The 6,942-nt window shown below is 42.7% G+C and overlaps 1 protein-coding gene across 1 annotated transcript in view; it reads left to right on the top strand.

Annotated features, from left to right (window-relative positions):
* Positions 1-1,820: 1,820 nt before the first annotated feature.
* Positions 1,821-6,942, top strand: part of SMIM31 (small integral membrane protein 31) — a gene marked incomplete at its 3' end in the record, with an annotated part of 12,011 nt that continues 6,889 nt past the window's right edge. Inside the window, exon 1 of the mRNA XM_029949412.1 lies at positions 1,821-1,846. The remainder of the gene's footprint in view (positions 1,847-6,942) is intronic.

The raw sequence follows: 6,942 nt of genomic DNA, 5'->3' as shown, positions 1-6,942 counted from the left end.
AAGCACCGCATCGCCAGGAACACATCCCCGCGTTGCCTGCAAAAGTGGCAGCAAGGAAAACCGCCCGTCCCAATGTGGCCGCCCGTCCTGTTAAAGCGTAAAACCATTTCCAACGCATACTTCCTGTCCTCTGGGTGGGATTTGTAATAAAGTAATAGGAGGCTTGATATCACCAAGATTTCTGAATAGATCTCCAACCCAGATGTTCCCACAGTTATGAAATTTGGATCTCTGCATCAACTTGCATTTGTTAGAGGGAGAGAGCGAGCACAAGCAAAGGAGAGGCAGAGAGAAAGGGAGACAGAATCTGAAACAGGTCCCCGGCTTGGCTCGGAGCATCGCGGGGCTCAAATTCCCAAACTGTGAGATCATGACCTGAGCTTGAGCCGGAAGCTTAACGACGGAGCCACCCAGGTGCTCCACATATGTGCCTGTTTTGTTCGCTCATTTATTCACCTACACTGGTTACATGAATATTTATAGAAATGTTTGGGGCATACCATTTTGGGGAGCTCTATGGATATAGAGATGAACAATTAAAATTCTGGACCTGCTTTCATAGAGCTTTACTTTATGGAGACAAATAAAAAATTGCAACGGGTAAGAAGAACGGCGAAGAAAATAAAACAGGACAATGTCAAGTGCTCAGAGCTGGGTTTAGATGGGCGGCAAGAAAGGCCTCTGTGGGGAGGGAGTGATTGAACGGAAGAGGAAATGATGCCTGAGAACCAGATCCAGGGAAATGTGGAGGAACGTTCTAGGCTCGGACAGGGAAAGTGCTGTGTGTCTTTCGGTGGGGTGCACTGGATGTGACCAGGAACAGAACGAGGTCAGAGTGCTGGAGCAAATGTCACAGGCATCCCCATCACAGAGCCTGTGGGCAGATGACCCAGGGCCTTGTAGGGAAGGGCTAGGAAGTAAGACTTTATTCCCAGAGGAGCCATTCACAAATTAAGCAGCAGAGCAATGAGTTCTGATTTACTTATAAAGATCATTCTAGTTGCTGGAAGACAGCAGGGGTGTAGGATTGTGGGCTAAGATTAGTCTAATGACCAGGCTCCCTTCCCAAATAGAAAAGGTAATTGTCTGAGTTTAATCTGGTTTCTAGCGATTTTCTTTTTATTTTTTAATGTTTTTTTCATTTATTTTTGAGAGAGAGAGAGAGAGAGAGAAACAGCATGAGCAGGGGAGGGTCAGAGAGAGAGGGAGACACAGACTCTGAAGCAGGCTCCAGGCTCTGAGCTGTCAGCACCGAGCCTGACACGGGGCTTGAACCCACGAACTGCAAGATCATGACCTGAGCCAAAGCCAGTCGCTCAACTGACTGAGCCACCCAGGCGCCCCAGGTTTCTAGGCATTTTCTAAGTAATAATGACAGATCAAGGTAACCATGCTTTAGTTATTAGTATATGATTGTAACTTAAATAAGCTTAGATGTGATATCATAGTCAATATGATAAAAGGAGTAAGATTTATTTTTCTCCTATGTAAAAATAGGCATGTTTTATCTACAGTCTGCTACTAAATAATAAATGTAGTGAGTCCTATCCTGTGAGAAGCTACAGGGGAACGTGATTCATTTATGCACCAGGTAAACTGGGTGGACAAAAGTACCCAGAGATCAGGCTGTAGGCACACAGCCCAGGAACCAGCAGGCTGTACAACCACTTGTTTTCAACGCTCCCCCAGTAATGCTCCAGAGTGGGGAGAGCACAGGTAACATCATCCTCTAAAAGCATCTGTTTTGCCTTCAGACAATAAACTTTTGGCTGCTTTTGAGACCCCGAAGATGGCCATGAAATCATCATGTTCTGGAATTAGGGGCACGATGGCAGAGAGTTTCTGGGTAAGGACTCTCTACTCTGAGCACCAACAAGGAGATAATTAGGGTCCGTTTTCCATAGCCATAGATTTCAATCTGACTGTATTTATTATCCCATAGCATCATGTGACTGGTATCCCACTACATCATCTGACAAAAAATGTGTTACCCTACCACATCTTTTTACCCAACTTTCAGTTTCTACTGACAATCCAAGAGTCATTACTTTTGGGAGTTTTGGTTTTGGTTTTGGTTTTTAGATAGAGAGTACTCATGAGCAGAGGGACAGGAAGAGAAGGAGAGAGACAGAGAGAGACAGAGAGAGACAGAGAGAGAGAGACACAGAGAATCTTAAGCAGGTTCAATGCCCAGCATGGAGCCTGACATAGGACTCAGTCTCACAGACTGTGAGATCATGATCTGAGCCAAAATCAAGAGTTGGATGCTTAATGGACCGAGCCACCCAGGCACCCCTACTTTATGGTTTTTATACCTAGAATAATAGCATCCAGTATGATGAGCTAGAAATAGCTCATTGCATATGATTTACATGTATAGGAAACATTAATGGGTTTCTTCTTCTACAAGCAGATACCTTAAGATCAGTGAGTATTCTGGGCATGGCATAAAACAGAAGAATATGGGGATCTAGTTTTTATAGGTGTGTAATACCATACAGGCAAAATAAAATATGACAGGTTGAACACTTGATCATTTGTTTCCAACCTACACCACTCAGTCACCACTAGATGGCATCATTTCTTTTTCTTTTCTGTTTTTATTTTGCTTTGCCTTGTTTTATTTTTCCATGAGGGAACAGTATTCATAGGATATTGGCAATAAAAATAATTTGTTGTTCTCTGAGCTGCTTTAACAAACTTGGTAATCTTCATAGTCTCTGAAAAAGAACGGCATAATCGATCTAATTTCCAAATATTGAAGGATTACATGATGTACAACAGCATATTCTACTCTCTACTGACCATGAGGAAGCTTGAGGAATTAATAATTTCCAGTCCTGAATGCATACGAGATCCCATCGATCTTTTTTTTTTACTGTGACCTTCATCTTTCCTGCTTCTCATTGTACCGCATTTTAACTAGTTCTGGGGCACCCTCTGCACCCATATAGCCAGCAAACGTCCAAGATCTTCCGCCCTTTCCTTGCCTGTAGTTCATAACTTCATCCCTTCCTCTCTGGAGGGCTGGAACCTTATACAGAGCTGAAAATCTCACTCCCAGGTTTTCCATTTAAAACATTTTTCTTTCAGTCTATTCTTCACTTGGAAACGCAATTAATATTCTCTAAACAGTACTTGATCATGACACTATCTTACACTCAACATGGGGATCAAACTCACGACTCTGAAGATCAAGAGACGCATGCTCTACCAGTTGAGCCATCCAGGTGCCCCATGAAGTACTATTAATGACATTGGATTTACATTTTAACAGCATTTAAGTTTCAGCTATCACCTTGACATTAAATTATTTCTGTTGTCCTTTGCCTAACCAATATTATCTTGTCCCACTACCTATAAAAACTTCTTTCTGATTAATCCACATAATGCTTTGCAAAATAGCATTCTAACTAAGGATAGGTTTTGGATTGTTTGCTTGCCTGCTTGCTTATTTGGTTGGCTGATAGCCAGTATAGTATATTGACTAAGGGTAAGGATTTCTGGAACCAAGCTGCCAGAATTGTTATTCTAGCCCTGCCACATACTAGATTTTTTTTTTTAAAGGAATCTGCACTCCCATCATGGGGCTCGAACTCATGACCTCGAGATCAAGAGTTGTATGCTCTACCAAGTGAGCCTGCCAAGTGCCCCCACATATCTGGTTTATAGTTTAAAATAAATTAGCTCATGTCCAAGTGCTTCCCTGCCATCACTTAGGGAATGGAGATAATAATGATCTGCCTTATAGAGTTATCATGAAGATTCAAGGGGCTAAAGGCTGGGAAGCTCCTGAAACAGTACTTGGCCTCCTCAAAGTACCCATTACATGTCACCTACGTCCTGCTCCTCCTTCTGTCTCCTCCTGTCATCTCACTTCATTACACAGTTTGGCAGAACATCAAATTCAAAAAACATGTGTTGTTTTTTGGTATTTTTTGTAAGTTTATTTATTTTTGAGAGAGAGAGAGCACACATGTGAGCAGGAGAGGAACAGAGAGAAGGAGAGAGAGAGAAGTAGGCTCTACACTGTCAGCACAGAACCCAACACGGGGCTAGAACCCACGAACCATAAGATCATGACCTGAGCCGAAACCAAGAGCTCATTGCTTAACCAACTGGGCCACCCAGGCATCTCTAATACCTTCTATTTGGACTGACGTTGCCTCTCTTCTCTACTGGAAGCTGGGGTTTCTTTAGCGCCAAGCTTAAGGTCCAAATCTCTCCCTGAAGCCTTCGTTCCTTTCTACACTAGCATCACTATATACAAGTGTGTGTGTTTAATTTTTTTATTATTTAATTTGTTTTAATGTGTGCTTTCTATCAGTCTTTTAGTTGTACCTTTCCACTCGGCGTTTTAACCTTCTCAGGGCAGAAATCAAGGTGAATGCCATGAGGAGGGCAAAAGAAGGAAGAACCTCTTATTTCTTTAAGAGAGCTTTACCCTCGCGCAGAGAAAGATGAGGCAGATGATGGTGCAGTTAATATTTACTAACACGCATTAGCTATGAAAAGTAAAGAGAGAAAGTAGACACCAAGTGGTAAGAATGAGAACTCTTGGGGCTGGAGTAGTCAGGAAAGACTTGGAGGAGGGGCAACTCCAGGGAAGTGAAGGATAAATAGAACTAGAATAGAAGAGTCTTGTTACGATGTCACAGAATTTTTTTTTAGATTTTAGTTCACTCTTTATTTATTCCCAAAGAGAGAGCACGCGTGGGGGAGGGGCAGAGAGAGAGAGAGACAAAGGATCCCAAGTGGTCTGTGCTGACCACAGAGAGCCAATGTAGGGCTCTAATTCATGAACTGTGAGACCGTGACCTGAACCGAAGTTGGACACTCAACCAACTGAGCCAGCCGGGTATCCCAGAATTATTTTTATACCTACTGCCCAATTTTTTTTTCTTTCTTTTTGTAAATTTTTTTAATGTTTATTTATTTTTGAGAAAGAGAGACACAGAGTGTGAGTAGGAGAGGGTCACAGAGAGAGGGAGACACAGAGTCTGAAGCAGGCTCCAGGCTCCGAGCTGTCAGCACAGAGCCTGACGCAGGGCTCAAATCCACGAACTGTGAGATCACCACCTGAGCTGAAGTCGGCCGTTTAACAGACTGAGCCACCCAGGCGCCCCCAATTTTTGTTTTCTACCTGAATTTCTTTTTTAGAAAGACCAAGTTTGGTTTGGCTTAGTCGTGAATTTCAGGGCTGTTTTTACACACCACGACAGAGGACATGCACAGAGGCTCTCCATGAACATATCTGATAACACAGGATTAAGAGCTGCCCTCAGTTTGTTGAGATATGTCACCTCCTATCTTAAAATAATTAATATGAGGGGTCCCTGGGTGACTCAGTTGGTTAAGTGGCCAACTTCGGCTCAGGTCATGATCTCATGTTCATGGGTTCAAGCCCCGCATCAGGCTCTGTGCTGACAGCTCAAAGCCGGGAGCCTGCTTCTGATTCTGTGTCTCCCTCTCTCTCTGACTCTCCCCTGCTCACACTCTGTGTGTCTCTCTCTCTCAAAAATAAACAAGTGTTAAAAAAGTAATATCAATATGTTGGTAGCTTTGAGGGCAATAAAACCAGTGCTTAAGGCATTATAAAACAGTCTCCACAAAATAAGTTTCCATGAAAAAATGTAGAGAGAGAGAGAACAGAATAAAGAGCCCAGAAATAGACACACACATATAGTGAACTAATCTTCAACAAGGTAGCAAAGGTAATACAATAAAGTGTAGTCTTCTGAGCAAATGGTACATGAATAATTGTACATCCATATGTTAAAAAGAGGCAGAAGAAGAAGGAGGAGGAGAAGGAAGAACCTAGACATAGATTTTATGAAAATTAAGTCAAAATGAATTTTAGATCTAAATATAAAATGTAAAACTATAAACCTCCTAGAAGATAACAGAAGAAGACCTATATGACCTTTGGTTTGGCAATGAGTTTTTGGAGACAACACCAAAAGCATGATCTATAAAAGAAGAAAATTTGATCAGTTGTATCATTGTATTATAATTACAATGTATTATAAGTAGAAGATAAAGACACAAGCCACACAATGGAAGAAACTATTTGGAAAACATTTATCTGATACAGGACTTCAGTTCAAAATGTACACAGAAGTTTTAAAATTCAGCAATAAGAAAGAACCCAATTTAAAAATGGACAAAAGATCTGTACAAAGAAGATATACAGATTTCAAACAATTGCATGAAAAGATGTTCAACATCATATATCCTTAAAGAACTGCAAGTTATCTGCCCTTTCAGGACTAAAGCCAGTGGAGTAAGGATCAAGGGGCGGTCATGTCAGGCCGCTCATAGACTGTATGTGCTTAGTCTGTCACTTGCAACCTCTCCCCAGCTGAAGGCTTCAGAGGACAGTGGGCAGGGTGAGAACAGGGCTGGAGGTAGGAGGGCAGGTGTCTCATATAAGTAGGGGTGGGGGAGCAGGGAGCTCCTGACAGCCCACAGCGTTGGGTCTGGTGCAGGGCTCCCTTGGTTCACCAGTGCCCACCTGAGCTGAGCCCACACAGAGGGGAAATGTGAGCTAGAGCAGCAGTGCGCTTTACCCTGGGGGCAGTTATGCCCAGTGACTCTGTGTTTGACCCTTTCTTACATTGTCTGTTATGTCAGCTCCAAACATGAAAACAAGAAACTTTTCCCCAAAGAGTTAAATCTCTATAGAAGTTGTTCTTAAGAACTGAAACCCTAGAGAGCCAGGCTGCTGGAGGGCCAAACTGGCTGCTTCTAAGTTATGCGATCTTGGGCAAATAGCATACCCTCTTAGAGCCCTCATAACCCTGTTTGTGAAATGGGAATAAAACGGCTCTGACTTGAGGTTGCTGGTGGGGCAGAAAGGTATAGCATCATCCCTAGCTCACGGTGAGCACTCAGTGGATGGTCACAACTTAGGTATATTAAAGCCTGCCCTGACCGCTCTTC

This window comes from Suricata suricatta, chromosome 1 (assembly GCF_006229205.1).
Source record: "Suricata suricatta isolate VVHF042 chromosome 1, meerkat_22Aug2017_6uvM2_HiC, whole genome shotgun sequence".
NCBI lineage: Eukaryota > Metazoa > Chordata > Mammalia > Carnivora > Herpestidae > Suricata > Suricata suricatta.
Note: the sequence above shows the minus strand (reverse complement) of the source record. Positions and strands in the feature narration are given on the sequence as shown.